The sequence below is a fragment of the Otolemur garnettii genome, unplaced genomic scaffold (genome assembly GCF_000181295.1).
Source record: "Otolemur garnettii isolate 467f Iridium unplaced genomic scaffold, OtoGar3 scaffold00224, whole genome shotgun sequence".
NCBI lineage: Eukaryota > Metazoa > Chordata > Mammalia > Primates > Galagidae > Otolemur > Otolemur garnettii.
In genome coordinates, this window is record NW_003852619.1 from 511,089 (window position 1) to 528,240 (window position 17,152).

General features: G+C 43.2%; 1 pseudogene; it reads right to left on the reverse strand.

Annotated features, from left to right (window-relative positions):
- Positions 1–812: 812 nt before the first annotated feature.
- Positions 813–17,152, reverse strand: part of LOC100952152 — a 50,390-nt pseudogene continuing 34,050 nt past the window's right edge.

Here is a 17,152-nt window from a genome sequence, read left to right on the forward strand (position 1 = left end):
TCCTATTGAGTCCCTGCTCACGAACACAGTATGCCTTTCCATTTATATATGTCCTCTTTATTTCATCAATGTTTTGTGGTTTTCAGCATATACATCCTACACATATTTTGTAAGATTTATCCCTAAGTATTTCATTTTTATTATGCTATTACAAATGGTAATATTTGTTACATTTCAATGTCCAATTGATATGCAATTAATTTTTATATATTAACCTATGACTTTATTAAATTCACTTAATGGCTCTGGTAGCTTTTTGGAACACTCTTTGGGATTCTCTAGATAAATGATCATGACGTCTACAAATAAAAACAGGTTCATTTTTTCCTTTCCTTTTTTTTTTTTTTTGCCTGTCTTGTAACTTTATTATGATCCAAGACTGGGGAGAGGGATGGGGTGGGAGGCACTAGGTCACTCAAGAAACACAGGTCCTTACACAGCTTCAAGTTGGAAGAACTGGGGGAAGAAGAGTAAAGCTCTCTTCCTCCTTGCTAATGATGGCAACTTAGAAAGTCTGGCCCAATGTCAGCTGGAGGTCAGGTGGCACAGTTTCCATCAAGGGGCTAACTTTTGACGTACGTAGTAGCTACTTCCCAGTAATAGAGGAACTGCCTGGGAACTGCGCTATGGCAGGGTTCTTCCTCTCAGCAGGACACACAGCTGTGCAACCTCAGCAGGGCAAGGCCCGCTGACAGCCAGTCCGTGTCCATTCCCTTCACCAGTCCCTGCAAGCCTCTGAGCTGGGGGCAGTTCTGGTCAGTTTCTGCCAGTGGCTTGTGGTGGCATGCTCTGGGAGGGGCAGTAGACAGTGATCACTTGATGAGCTTCACAGAGCGACGGATCTTAACATCACAGAGGAAGATGTCCATAAGGTCACAGCCCACCTCCTGTGCAATCTGGGAGATCAGGTGGCCCTTTGGACCAATCAGGAGCCTCACATGAGATTCTTTGGGTACCAGGAGCTTCTGTTCAATCACCAGCTCCCCACTTGGTCTCTCTTCCCACAACACTGTCTTCTGCTGCACATTGTAGGGCACTTCCTGGGGCAGATCTTCTAGGATCTTCGTTCGGATGATGTTGGCACAGAGCTCTTCGGGTGTCTGGCTTGTGAGGACTCCACTGTGGAACTCCCAGGGCCCGGGCTTCGCCTGGGCCAGGAGGTAATTCTTTAGTATTTTCACATCCTCCTGGCTTAGGGCTGACAATATGAAGATTGCCTGGAAGTGTGGCCAGCCAGTTCTCTGAGGGCTTCCCACAGACTGTGTGTTTTGGCCCTTAGCTGTGGGGCTGGGACCATCTGTGCCAGGGTTTGAGCGGAAGGCTTGCTTTAGCTTTAGCTTTTTGCCATTGACTACTCCTTCAGTGAGGGCTGCTGTAAGCTCCAGAAGTGACTTTTTTCTTTAAGCAATCTACCTTAGCCATGATAAGGATGCTAGGGACCTGGGAGAACTGAGTCAAGCACTGGAGCCCCCGGGGGTTGAGCTGGTTCTGAGTCCACTTGTCTAAGATATCCACAAGAACAATAACGAGATCAGCAGATTCCATACTCTTCTGTACATCTTCCAACAAAGAGAGCTCTAGGTGGTGCCACTTCCAATTAACAGGATTGATAATGCCAGGAGTGTCCAACAGAATCACCTGTGCTTCCTTCTCTGTGATGACACCCAGAGCTTGACAGTGAGTGGTGTGCACCTTCTTGGGGACAGGAAATACCTTTTGGCCCAGTAGTCAATTGGAGAGAATTGACTTCCTTGCATTCGGAGCTCTCAGGAGGACCACTCGTAGCACCCGGGGATTCTCAGGCATGTCAGGGTGATGAACCAAGAGGAATTCCTGCTCATCTCCATTGACAGTATGATATTGAGGGGAGTGGGCTTACCCATTCTCCTGCGACATGGGGAGCCAGCTGCAAGACCCTTAACAGCGATCAAACAAGCCCAACCCCGCGCCTCCCAGGGGTAGCCATTATAGCCGCAATGCCATTTCTTCCTTTTCAGCATTTATGCCGTCTATTTCTTTTTTCTTGCTTAATTGTCCTGGATAGACCCTTTAGTATAATATTGAATAGAAGTGGCAAGAGCATGTCTTTTTCTTCTACATTTAGAGAGATTTATGTTAACCAGCTGGATGAAAGTATTTCAAATTGTATACAGAAACAGTACACTGTACCCCATGATAGTATTAATGTACACTGCTTTGATTTAATACAAAAATATAAAAAAATAAACTAGGTAGGGTTTCCGTATGAAAAAAAAAAAAGATATGGCAAGAGCAGACATCCTTATCTTGCTCCTGTTCTTAGGGGGAAAGCTTTCAGTCCTTCACCATTAAGTACGGTGTTAGCTATGGGGTTTTCATAGATGCCTTTATCAGAGAATATTTTTCTCTATTCCTAGTTTCCTGAGAAGCTTCTTTAAAATCATAAATGGATCTGCATTTTGTCAAATGCTTTTTCTGCATCTATTGAGATAATTATATGGTTTTTGCTTTTCAGTCTATTCTGTTAAGTTGCACTGAGTGATTTTAGAATTTGAACTGGTCTTGCCTTCCTTGGGTAAACCCTACTTGATCATGAGGTATTATCTTTTCTTATGAATTGGTGGATTTCATTTGCTAATATTTTAAAGGAAATTTTTTTGTCTAATTTTTTTTTTTGAGAAAGAGCCTCAAGCTGTCTGCCTGGGTAGAGTGCCATGGCATCACAGCTCACAGCAATCTCCAACTCCTGGGCTCAAGTGAGTCTCCTGCCTCCGCCTCCCAAGTAGCTGGGACCACAGGCGCCTGCCACAACACCTGGCTATTTTTTTTGGTTGCAGCTATCATTGTTGTTTGGCGGGCCCGGGCTGGATTTGAACCTGCCACCTTGGGTGTACGTGGCTGGTGCCTTTGCCACTTGAGCCACAGGCGCCGAGCCTTTTTTGTCTATGTTAATGAAGGATATTAGTCTGTAGTTTTATTATAATGTCTTTGTCCGGTTTGGTACTGAGTGGGTTACGGAGTTATTTTTCAAGTAGTGGGCTGAATTTAGGGCTGGTTTGAGGCAACAATGCTAAAAGGCCAAGTTTCTCTTAAGGGCTTTCCTTTGCTTTGCTTTACCCTGCTGAGCTACGCTACCAACTGACCTTTCTTCATGCAACTGCAGATGGCGCTGGACCCTCAAATCGTCCCCCTACTGCTCAGAGCTCTGGACTTTTCTAACTTCCTTCTTTGCTCTCCTTCCAAACTGACAACATAATGTGCAAAGTGGCAGAGATCTGCTTCCTGTATGTGATAGCTAATCAGACATGCTGAAATTCAGGGACCCGAGAGACTTGCAATCACATCTTTGTCTATGCTTAGGGTCGACTTGAATGAGCTCCAGGGTGCCAATATACACTGTCACCAGGGGCCAAGAAATGCTGAGGGGATTGCATCCAGCTTGTGAATGGTAACACTTTCAAATCATCACCTGTACTTAGCAAAGATTTGAGAGTTCTCTGTAGTACCCTGAGTATTTAACAAGCATTCTGATGCTGAGTAATGATTACAGCTGTACATAAAATAGAAAGATTAGAGTCTCAGTTGCCTGCTTAATATGTAAATGTATCCAGTTATGTGTGAGTGCTTTTAATGAAGTAACTTGCACTTCTGCCTCCTACATTGAGAGTGATTGATGAAAAAAAGTACTCTACAACCCCATTAGAATCTAGCAGCCAGCAGGCCCTTTGGAGGGGCTCTGTAGTTGCTAGGAGGCAGTGGTTCAGGGCTTTACCTTGGCTTTATGATTGGTTTCCCCTTCTCTAGGCGTTAGGAAGCAGACTTCCTTATCCCCATCTGAGCTCAGCGAGTTGTTGAAGACAGATTGTGAAATAGCTGTCCTCGTTTACCTTAGAGTGGTTCTCATTCCAACATGTAGGGATGTGTGGACAATAAACATAGCACTGTGCTAAGTGCTTTGCTTATATTATTTCTTTCAATTATCACACCAATCTTGGAAGACAGAAATCAATACACCTCCACTTTGCAGATAGACAAACTGAGGCTCAGAGAAGGTAAGTCCCTTGCTTCACATCACCCTATCGGTTAGTGTCTAGGCTGGGTTTCAAATGCACATCTCTATGGATGTTGACCCCAGGCTCTTATCATAACACCTCAGTGTCTCTCTCATTGCCCAAGATGGTGACATCTGTCTGCAAGAATTATATCACTAACCTGTAACCGGATGAGCTTGGAAAGATGAGGAGTGTTCTGTATGTCTGTGATGAAGACCTATATTCAGTCAGTGGCTAGGACTGGGCACTTCCTTCTGTACCCTACCACACACACTACTCTTGGCCTTCCACAAGAAGAGCAGATGATTTCAACTGCACCCCCTCTGAAGTCTGGCTCAGGAAGAATGTACGACTCCTACCTGGTATTTCTGTAACACTGAGGGGCTTCTCTCCATCTGCAGGGGCCTCACATTGGCTAGTGAATATTTCTCTACTGGGTGTCTCTAATCCGAAAAAAAATTATATGTACCAGGCACTTCTCTAATTACTTTGTATATGTAGTATATATGCATGTATGTGTGTGTGTGTGTGTGTGTGTATATATATATATATATATAATCACAACAGTCTTGTGAGAACCCTTATAATTTCCATTTCACAGATGAATAAACTGAGGCACAGAGAGGTTAAATAATTTGCCAGAGGCAGAGTTGGGCTTTGAACCCAGAAAACGTAGGAACCCTAGACCTGTGCTGGTTTGTAAGGTAGCCACTATTCCTCCCTGGCTATTTATATTTAAATCTAAAGAAATGAAAACGGATGAAATGAAAAATTCAGTTTCTCAATCATGGTATTGAGCATATTTTAAGTGCTCAACAGCCACATATGGCTAGAGGATACTTTACGGGCTGGTGGTTGTATAGAACACCCTCATCATCACGGAAAGTTCTACTGTGCAGCTAGATTCTGTGTTTCTAATTTACATGGTGTGGCCATTTCAGAAGAGAATCTGAGCACATCTCTCTACATTCTTGGGTTAGTTTCCACTTATCTTTCTTTTCAATCTTCCATCCCTTTCCTTTGTCTCTTTTTCTTTTTTTTAAATTGATGGACAGGATACAATTTTTAGCCAACTTTAAAAGCCAGGCTTTAAACTCTGATCTATGTCTTATCTTTAAGCCCCCCAGTACCAACATGTTGACCTCAGGCTCCTATTCATGTTTGCAGGGCATCTACTGTTGGCTATGAATGCTTATCTGTTTTGGCAGATATCACAAAAATGTTGCATTGACCTTTATTGCTTTCTTTAGTGTTTGTGTATTTAATGTGTGGCCCAAGACAACTCCTAGCAGCCATGGGCTGTGGTTGGACTCCCTGGTAGAGTTTAAGGAGCTACAGCTGCTACTCAGGATTTTGTGTTGGGTCTGCAGGTCCTTTCTGGAAGCTCTAAGTCTTGGGGGGTGGAGAAAGATGCCAGTCTTCCTCCAGACTTTGGCCCTTATCAAATCAGTCTGATGAATTGCCTACAAGGGCACAAAAATAAAGGAATTTCCAAATACGTGTCATAGAAATCTGCAGCAGTTGTCCTCTGGTATATTAATTTATAGACATTGCCATAAAACTCCCCAGGGTTGTGGCAAGAATGCAAGTTATTGACAAAGATTGCACACAGAGACTTGTGTGGGTTTTTGGTGGTCTAACAAAGTGGGGCCTTCTTTACCAGCAGGTGGCTATCTATGGGGTGGGGTGTTAGGGAAATTAACAAGGTTCTATCTCCTCCACCCCCAAAATAAATCTCCCTCTGGGCCTTCCAGGAAGTGTGTGAGGCCTCCCCCCTTCAGAGGAAGGGCTCGCTGTTTACTTGTTGGCCAACTTATCACTTCAGGGGGACACAGTATTGCTCATTCTCCCCGCTGGGGCTCTGAGTGAGACAAGGGCAAGGTGAGGACATTTTAGATGGGTGGGGAGTCCTTTGCTGCAAAGTTGCAGATGTACCTGATGCACTTCATTTAGTCTGTCTTCAGCCTTTGGCTGTGTCTGCAGGTTCAAATTCAGGAAGGAAGCTTTGCAAAGACTCTGTATCGGCTCGATGCCTCCTAAATAGATGTTTCTCAGGGTATGCCAGGAGCAGGATTTCAAGAATGATAATAACAAGCTTTCAAAAAGAGAAGAGGAGGCTACCAGTGGTTATTCGTAGTTAGGTCTCGGCATCTGTGGTTGACGAAGCAGGTGCTTTGCTTCCATATTGACAGGAGGTGGGGGAGAGTGGTGGCAGAGGCTATTTGTTCCACCAGGCATCTAGAACCTGGGAAGAGGTGACTTGGCCAGACCTTGTCTGACTTAGTGCTGGCCTCTCTTCTTGTTCTTATTCCTCAAAGCAACCTGTTGCCCTCATGTATGTATGTTGTTACAAAACCTTTTCACTATGCAGCATCACAGGACCCATCACAATGTTACAATAATAACAACCCCTTCAGCCAAATGGCTGGCAGCAATTTCCAGAGCATTTTCAAATCTTCAATCTCATTTCACTCTCACTCTTCCTACTCTTCTATGAGGTAGGAAGGACAGCAATGTTATCTCCATTTTAATGGTGAAGAGATGAAGGCTGAGAGGGCCCTCAGGGTTTTTCTGCAAGGTAGGGTTTGAGTGGGCAACTGACTGGAATCCCAGATACCTACCCTTCTGCTCCCCAAAGCTTCTAGTAGCTCATCCTGCTATCTCCCTTTTTGGGCCTTTAGGAGGAACTAGACAAATTTGGTTGCCCAGAAAGGGAGATATCACAGCTAGGACAAGGAGCTCCTTCTTAGGGTTGAGTTGGTTATAGAGTTTGACCATATTTAAAGCTTCTCTGGGCTCTTTTCTGCCTCACTTTTTTTCTTCAGACTTCCTCCTTCTGAGCCCACTTTCTCTCTTTTCTCTGGAGTCAGGAAGAACCTCCAGGTGGTTTTTTTTTTTTTTTTGCCACTGCACTGGTATAGATAGTGTAGACCAAGGAATCCAGTAACATTCTGTACTGTCCTCTCTTCTAACTTCTTGTACTAGATGTCCACCACGCCTTGCTAGTTGATGATGCTCATGGGGATGGAGCCATCCTTTCAGGGACCCTGGAGTGCCTGAAACAGCAGGTTAACAAGAGTGCACTTTATTGTGTGCGCAGACGTAGCCATGTAAGGGTCAGTGTGCTAGGAGTTAGGAGGAAACCCAGGGAACAAGGTGAGCTCTGGGATGTGGTTGCAGAAGGACAAGTAGGAAACAGGAGGAGCTTGGCAGGGCTAAACAAGGGGAAGGAAGTAGCTAAGAGATGTGATCCAATGAAATATTTTTTGTCAATTTATTGATATAGCTGGCTTCTCACCTTCCAGCAAATGGTTTCAATACACTGGTCACTGATAGAGTCAAATGGAAGGACCCGCCCAAATAGAACCAGCCTGCCTACATAGAAGTGACCTGCCCAGGAAGAAATGAGTACATGAATGTCTCACACAGGAAAAAATGAATGTACCAATCCCTACCCCTCTGACCCTTTAAATTCCCATCCACCTTAACCCACGTGTTGACTTCCTTCTCGAACTCAGCTCACCCGCACCCAGGGGGAAATAAAGGCTGCATTGCCTACACAGAACCTGGACTCGGATTTCCTTTTGTTTCACATTTGAGAATAATCTTTCTTTTTTTTTTTAAATTTCTTATAGCATAACTGTGTACATTAATGCAATCATGGGGTACAGTGTGCTGTTTTCATATACATTTTGAAATACTCTCATCAAATTGGTTAACATAACCTTCACGTCATTTTCTTAGTTATTGAGTTAAAATGTTCATACTCTGCTTTTAGAAAGATTCACTTGTACCCTTGTAAGATAAACCATAGCCATAAACAGCATTCTAAAATTCCCATAATACAAACAAGTATTCACTGAGCATTTACTCTAGGTCTTTATGCTAAGAACTAGGGAATAAAACTAAGCCCCTTTGCCCTCAACACTTACAGAAAAGCAGGGAAGAAGACAAAAAGACAAATACAACACAATTGGGAATTGTGACTGAGAGGTCAAAGGTTGAAAATGATCTTTCATTCTTTCTAGTTCTTAGCATAAAGACCTAGAGTAAATGCTCAGTGAATACTTGTTTGTATGATGGGAATTTTAGAATGCAGTTCATGGAAACTGACAACAAATATCCAACAAAGACCACCAGTCCTTAGCAGAGTCTTTCCTTTATATATTGGTCACCTGGATGGAGCCAACTGGGGTCCTGTTTAGGCTGACACAGGACTTGACTAATGAGAAAATACTTGGCTAAATGGAGCCCTGGTGTCTGGCAGAGGTAATTTCTCCCTAAGGGTCTGTTAGAGAAAAGTTATTCTGACACTTATTAAAATGGTAAAGAAGACTTTATTCAAGGCTGTTACAATAGCGGACAGAGACTGAACTCAACTCCAAATACAACAAGGACAAGCGGGGATTTATAGCCAACAAACAGAGAGAGGGAGTCAGTGGATGGAAAATTACTAGGAGGAGTTTGATTAGACATCAAAAGTAAGGGGATTCTTGCTAATGGCAGGCCTAGGATTTAGACATCAAGGGTAGGAGATGAGAAATTTGGTCAAATGACAAGAATGATTAGATATGCAGAGTGGGGGCATTTTTATTAAACCAACCAAGGATTCTTTGGTAAAAATAGGCTAAGGACAGGGCCGAGGATAAGGCCTAGTATGACTAAGGGCTAGAGGAAGCCTGGCTAAACTTTGATCAGGAAGGGAGTCTTCGTCAGGCCTAGCCTGCTGGCACATTAGTTTTGCTCATTATGGCTGGCATTTGCCACGCTGCTGAGACCTCCATTTACCTGTTCACAGGCAGGCATACTCGGTGGGAAACTGAAGCGGATAGCAATGTCTGCTCAATGGAGCCACCTCTTAGAATCACCTGGGAAACAGGTGGGAAAATACACCTGTGCCGAATCCTGTACCTACTCAATCCAAGTGAATGGGGAGTGGGATGAAGCATCTATTTGTTTAACAAACTTTCCTGGTGATTCTCATTGTCAGCCAGGTCTGGGAACCTACACTGGGGCAAGTGGAATGGAGATTTACTAAGAGGACAATAGACGGGGAGAAGCAGGGAGCCTGGTGTTTGCTTTGGTCCTTTCCCCCCACAGACAAGGGTTCATTCCACCCTTAGAGGGGCTCATTATTCGTCTGCTCATCAAAGTGGCAAAGTAAGTGAATATCGTCTGTGTCATCTGTTACGTTTACTTCTCAGGCCTTTTTTTTTAAATCCCTTTGGGGCCTTTGTTGCCCCTCAGACATCTAGTACCCTCATCTTCTCTCTACTATCTTCTAAATTAAAACTTGCTGTCTTGAAAGAGGATACTTATTGCTCACTAAAGTTTGCAGTGTTGATAAATAAGACCAGCATTTTAATAAATGACAAATTCAGAAAATAAAAGAAGAATCAGGGCCTGTGGTCCCAGGGGCTGCATGCTGATTTTGTGAGGACGGTTTTTTTTGCTTATCTGTGGTGTCAGATATCAGAAAAAGTACACATGGACTTTTTTTGCTAATCAGCTTCCCTTAGTGTTTGTGTATTTAATGTGCGGCCCAAGACAACTCTTCTTTCAATGTGTGGCAGAGGGAAAAACAAGGTTGGACACCCCTGGACTAGACACTCCAAAGTAGGAAATTCAGTATCTGAAAGGGGGCAGGGAGGTTTTGTGTGTGGTGGTCCGTCTAAATGTAGGGGGCAGGGGAGGACTCTCTAGTATCCTACAAATGGCACAGACAGACATACAGAGCTGCTTCCTTTGCTGTGCTTAGCCTCAGTTCATGTACTTTGGTTATGCCCCAGATTACTAGGACTTTCTGGGCGATATTAGGCAGAGTACTATCTCTTTCCTAAAAGGACAGAAAAATGAAAGGCTTAAAGCTAAACCCTGACTCCCAGGTACGATGCAACCCACACTGAAATAGCACTATGTCCTCAAAACTTTGTCTCATCGGTTCATTATCAGGCGAGGTCAGGACATTATTTCTGGCAGCTTCTGAAAGCCACAGCTTGTTAGAAAAAAAAACTCTTCTTCCTGAGGGTTTCATACAGCTTGCTCTCGTTCTTTCTCAGGAGTGCGCTAGCTTGCTCCATCACTCTTTCTTTTCTTGGGCCTCCTTTTACAATGCTAATTAAATTTGCTTGATCTCCGCTGCCCCCTCCCCCCGCTAATTTTGGAGATCAAGAAAGAGAGCTTGATGCTTACAAAAGATGTGCTTGTCTTTCCACCTGAGCTACCTTTGTATTTCATTCCCTCTTATTACAGGAAATTGTGTCGGGGCCCTAAACACTAACATACATAACATTGATTGTATTCTGCATAACAAATTGGATTAGGATAATTAGCACACAGATGTTAAAAATCCCCCGAATGCAAATCAATGCAATTAGTCATGACTTAATATGCTATAATTCACACATTGGAATGTCTTATTGTGATTATACTATTTTAGAACTAAATGCTTTAACCAAAAAAAAAAAAAAAAAAAAGAAAAGAAAAGAATTCTTTTGCTCTGGTGCTGCACGTGCTCTGAACAAGAAATTGTTTTATGCTAATCTGGAAATTCACTACTCAGAATTATTATTAACTAATCAGATCCTTCAATTTCTCTTGCCCCCTTTTAAAAACGAGAAAGCCGCTTCTTTGGCAAGACAATTTCATGCACAATTCAACTTGAATGCCACCATTATGAACAAAGGAATTTGCACACGGATGCTTTTGACAAACATGGCTTTAGAAAACTGAGCCTTGGGTGGTGGGGGCAGCTCCTCATCTTCCCAGCACACTGATGATGGCTGGGACACTGAAACAAAGCAGACAGAGTGCAAGCAATTGGAATGGCTCCAAGTTAGCCGGCAAAGAGTGGACCAGTCACAAGCACAGTAGGTTCAGAGCTGTCACAAAGGGTTGTGCAGCTTTGTGCCCAGCTGAGGGGGTGAGTGGGGGTTAAACTCTAGCCCTGGATTCATGCTCCGAGCTGTGCAACAGGAACGGTGCTATATCTGACCCAAGGAAAGGCTGCCTTTTCCTAATTCACACAGAAGTGCCTATGGGTATAAGGCAGGAGTTTGGTCACAGAGAAAAAATAATACAACTAGCATTTGTAGAAACTATAGCAGCTGGGACCCCTTGACTCTGAACTGTGAATTCAAATCCAATTCCTAAATGCTTTTTTTGTTTGGAATAACTCATAGTGCTCTGTGCTTGCTTGGAATTACTTAGAGCTTAAGGTGCTGCTAGAACCTGTCATCTAGATCTTTGTGCTTGTTCTGTATGTGAATTATGTCAGAACTTTGCACATCCAGCTGATTTGGGGCAGGCATCCTGGAGGGTTAGGCTTGTTCCATCATGATCCTCTGTGGAATCCCGCCCCTGCCACCTGCTAGGTTTAGCAAATAAAACTACAAATGTTTAGTTAAATTTGAATTTCAGATATATAATAAGTGCTTTATAACATAAGTATGCCCTATGCAATAATTTGGACATACGTTTACTAAAAAAATATGCCATTTATAGGAAATTCAAATTTGAATGTTCCGTGGTTTATCTGGCAACCCCACCCCTACTCTGGCACAAAGCACAGAGCTCGATGATTAAAATAGATCTAGGCCAGTGGTTCTCACACTTGAGTTTTTGAGACAGAGTCTCACTTTGTTGCTCTAGGTAGAGTGCCATAACGTCCATAGCTCACAGCAACTCTTGGGCACAAGTGATCCTCTTGCTTCAGCCTTTGCCATACCTGGGACTGCAGGAGCCTGCCACAACACTCGACTAGTTTTAGAGATGGTGTCTTGCTCTTGCTAAGGCTGGTCTTGAACTCCTGAGCTCAAGCAATCCACCCACGTCAGCCTCTCAGAGTGCTAGGATTACGGGCATGAGTCACCGCTGCCGGCCCCACAATTGAGTTTCTGATTCAGCAAGTCTGGGATGGTGCCTGAAAAATCTGCATTTTTAACAAGTTCCCAGGTGCTGCTGCTGCTGGTTTGGGGACCACAGTCTGGGAACCATTGCTCTAGTAGAAGCTCAATACACAGATCCAATGGGAATGAGGCTCTTGTTGGTAAGCTGATAATAAACAGAAAGCTTCACAGACCTCTTGTAGGGTTTGTGGGCTTCCTGGCAGTGCTTCCTCAAGGTGCACATTTGTTCAGCTCTGCTGATCTCATCTCCCTCCCTGCACAATCCCTCTCGATTGCATTCACTTGGCAATAAGCAAAGTTGTGGTTTGCAGTTGTTGCTTCCAGTATTGTTTTCACCTCCATCAACTTGAACTCTTCTACCTCTCTGCCTCTTTAGGTGCTGGCGTCTTTCCGTTCTCTAGCCCAGGATGGCAAATCTACACGCTGTGGGTGCCACTGAGCTCTTATTTATTTGTTTCCTACGTGGGGAAGAAATCTTTTGGAGACTGCCAGCAACTTTTAATGAGGACATTGATCTTCTTGGAGGTTTTCTTCTTTGTTCTGGGCAAGTCACCAGAATGAGTCTTTATGGAGACTGAGATTGAGAGCCTGACTCTCTACTTGAGGTCTAAAGTTATTGTAACAAGTTGGGATGAAATAGCATGGTCTCAGCTAAAATCCGGGGGTGGGGAAAGGGCAACAAAACTTCTGAGATAGGAGACAGGACCAGATGGCTGGCCCCTACACTGGGAGTCCTGAGGTGCACAGAGGATTGGGGGATATTTCTGCCAAGTCTCTGAATCTACCTCAGCCAAGTCTCTGAATCTACCTCAACCCAGCCTGACTAGTGGTCAGGTGTAAGTCACAAGCAAGGATCCACGCGTATGAGAGAATTGGCGGACCCCAGGCCTACTTTATCTTAAAATATTTGTCTGGGGCGACCATGCCTCAGTGTTCCCCTGGGTGATGACCTAGTAGAGAGTTTGGCAATTAGGCAAGAGCATAGGGTTCCAGTTAGGCCCAGAAACTAGATTTTGTTAGAGATACATGGACTCATGATAACCTAATCCAAATCCTGAGGGACAGACATATAAAGCCAGAATTCTAATTTACTTATTTTGAGGGGTACAGATAACTATTAATCAGACTAGATTTGACATGTCAGCTGATAAGGCCAGCTCTGAAAGGGAAGCTAAATGATAGCAGAAGCTTGTTTAGGGAGCAAGGAATGAGAACTAGGGGGAGCTCCTTGGATTATCTTTTATTTATTTATTTTTTTTTGAGACAGAGTCTCACTTTATCACCCTGGGTAGAGTCTCGTGGTGTCACAGCTCATAGCGACCTCACCCTCTTGGGTTTAATTGATTCTCTTGCCTCAGCCTCCCAAGTAGCTAGGACTACAGGAACCTGCCACAATGCTCCGTTATTTTTTAGAGATGGGGTCTTGCTCAGGCTGGTCTCAAACTCCTGGGCTCAGGCAATCTGCCCACCTCAGCCTCCCATGTGCTGGGATTACAGGTGTGAGCCACTGTGCCCGGCTGCTTTCGGTTATCTTAATGGCATCTGCCATTCACCTGTGACAGCCTCCCCCCCCCCCATAGATCAGACTGCAGGGACTAAATATTCATATTTCTACAAGAGAATGAGCTCTCCTGGACCAAATAACACACTGAGTTTCTTTTTTGAATCACTTTCTAGATCTCCACAGTTCTCTCTCCTTGGTTAACACATCTTTCTTCAGCCCCAATTTACTGTGCAATGAGTTATTAGCAGCATTACCTCAAACCAGTGTTCTGAGGAAGGAACAGTGTTCTGCAGCATGACAATTGATGTTCTTCAGTTAAAAATGTTTTTTTCCAGGGGTGACATTGAGTTAAATATCCTGTGGGTTCTTTCCCACAGGATTTCTGAGAGTCTTTACTGAACCAATGTACACCGTGAACTTCCAAAAGAACGCTAGAGTCTGCAAATTTATTTGAGCACTTAGTTGTATTTTTTAAAAGTTATGCTAAGCAAAATAAGCCATGCACGGAAGGACAACGACGACATGATTTCACTTATAAGTCAAACTTATAGAAGCAGAAAATAGAATGGTGGCTCCTACAGTCTCGGGGGAGGGGGTAGGTAAGAATGAGCGAAATTGGTCGATAGGTACAAAATTTTAGTTAGATAGAACACATTTTTAGGATCTACCAAGATCTATTGCACAATCTGGTGACCATAGTCAATAATAATGTATCATATATTTCAAAATTACTAAAAGAATGGATTTTTATTTATTTTATTTTATTAAATCATAGCTGTGTACATTAATACTATCATGGGGTACAGTGTTGTTTCTATATACAGTTTGGAATACTTTCATCAAACTGTAGCCTTCATGTCATTTTCTTAGTTATTGTGTTAAGACATTTATATTCTACATTTAGAAAGACTCACATGTACCCCCATAGGATAAACCATAGACGTGATTCCATCAATCGCCCTCCCTCCACCCATCCTCTCCTCTTCCCTCCCCTCCCTCTCCTCTTTCCCCATATTCTTGGGCTAAAATTGGGTTATAGCTTTCCTATGAAAGCTATGAATTAGTTTCATAATAGGGTTGAGTACATTGGATATTTTTTCTTTCATTCTTGAGATACTTTGCTAAGAAGAATATTCTCCAGCTCCATCCATGTAAACATGAAGGAGGTAAAGGCTCCATCTTTCTTTATGGCTGCATAGTATTCCATGGTGTACATATGCCACAATTTTTTGATCCATTCATGGATTGATGGGCACTTGGGTTCTTCCATGACCTAGCAATTATGAATTGGGCTGCAATGAACATTCTGGTACAAATATCTTTAAAGAACAGATTTTGAATGTTCTCATTGCAAAAAAAAAAAAAAAAAAACAGTATGTGAGGTGATGGACATGTTGATTAGTTTTATATAAGAATTTCACAAAGCATGCATGTATCAAAACATCTTATTGTATCCCATAAAAATATACAATTACCTATCAATTAAAAGTACAAATTTACCAATTATGACGGGAGATTCTGCACTTGTAGCTCAGCAGCTAGGGTGCCAGCCACATACACCAGAGCTGGTGGGTTCAAACTCCCCCCAGGTCTGCTAAACAACACTGACAGCTACAGCAAATAAATAGCCAGGTGTTGTAGTGGGTGCCTGTAGTCCCAGCTATTTGGGAGGCTGAGGCAAGAGAATCGCTTAAGCCCAAGAGTTTGAGGTAGCTGTGAGCTGTACTGCCACAGCACTCTACTGAGGGTGACATAGTGAGAGTCTGTCTCAAAAAAAAAAAATTATGAGGGAGAATGTATTGCTTTCCTATGACTGCTGTAACAAGTTAGCACAAAGATCATGGCTTCAAGTAACACATTCATTATTTTACAGTTTCATAGTTCAGAAGTGCTGAATCAAGGTGTCAGCAGGACTGTGTTCCTTCTGGAGGTTCTGGAGAGGACTCTCTTTTTTTTTTTTGAGAAGAGCCTCAAGCTGTCCCCGTGGGTAGAGTGCCATGGCATCACAGCTCAGAGCAACCTCCAACTCCTAGGCTCAAGCGAGTCTCCTGCCTCAGCCTCCCAAGTGGCTGGGACCACAGGCGCCCGCCACAACGCCCGGCTATTTTTTGGTTGCAGCTGTCATTGTTGTTTGGCGGGTCCGGGCTGGGGATTCGAACCCGCCATCTTAGGTGTATGTGGCTGGCGCCTTAGCCGGTTGAGCTATAGGCACCGAGCCTGGAGGGGACTCTCTTCCCTTGCTCTTTATAGTTTTCAGAGACTATCAACATCCTTGGCTTGTGGCTCCACCCTTCATTTTCAAAGCTAGCAAAGTATCTTCAAATCTCTCTTCTTTCTGTCTCCCTCCCTTCCTCCCTCTGCCCTTCTGCTCTGTCATCACATCTCCTTCAGACTCTGACACTCTTGCTTCCTTCTTATAAGGAATTGTCATTACATTGGACTTACCCAGATAATCCAAGGTAATCTTCCCACCTCAAGATCATTAACTTAATCTTATCTACCAAGTCATTTTTGCCACATAGGGTAACATGTTTATCTGCCTCAGGAATTAGGATGTGGACCTCTTTGGGTTCGGTTGTTATTTGACCTACCACAGGGAGCAATGGGCTGTGGTATTAAACATGCAAATACAGTCATACTATTCTGAGATTATATTGGAGTTAAACTTGATCAGATTTGGGGAGTTCTTGACATTTCGCACCTACCCACTTTGAGGTTACAACGGGCTCCTACAGAGCTGACAAAATTCTCAGAGGGTATTTATTACCTACAAGATCTAATGCTCTCTACTGGTGAGGCAATAGCAAAAGCTCCTGGATGCAGGAGGAAGGGCTTATGTACTAAAGAAGGGGATTTTTCCCCAAGGCTTCTTCTCAGAAACTTACCATTCTCAAAGAGACCAAAGTCATGAAGAATTCCATGCTAGTAGGTTAAAGTTGCTTGTTTAATCGAAAATAGAGATAACCTATCGTTTGAAATGGAAATCAGGGCTCCAGAATGTCTTAAATGAGAGCGTTGCCATTCTGGGAAACCCCCTCTTGACATGTAAGCATGAAAGTAAGGTGACCTTTTCGTGCTATTGATGTATTTGTGACAGGTGCTATGCTGTGTTTCAAGAAATTGACACCCAAAGTTCTTGGCTTTTCTGCAGAGAAAACATGATCCCTTCCTTCTTTCTCTAAGAAGATTTCACTGTATTTCGTGATGATGATTATAACTCTTGACTTTGATCTAGTCCCTGCTAGGTATGGAATCCTCAAGACTGACTATGTCCCCAGAAACCAAACTGAAGACCAGATGGATGTTATTGAGATTCCTTTAAATACTGATTTGACTAAGAACAGTAATTTCAGCTTAAGCACCTGGATATGACAAAGATTCCCTTGCAGAGGACAAGAATTATAATTCAGATTGCTAAGAAATAGTTCCTCATGTGTCTTTGGATTAGTTTGGGAAAATACATATGAGAAGTTCCCAATCATCTCTTTTTTTTTTTATTGAATGGTAACTATGTACATTAATGCACTTCTGGGGGGGGGGTTTCACACACAATCTGAAACACTTCCATCAAACTGGTTAACATAGCCTTCATGTCATTTTCTTAGTTATTATTTTAAAATGTTCACATTCTGCTCTTAGAAAGATTCATTTGTACCCTTGTAAGATAAACCTCAGAAGTGATCCCTCCAATCCCCCTCCCTCCACCCATT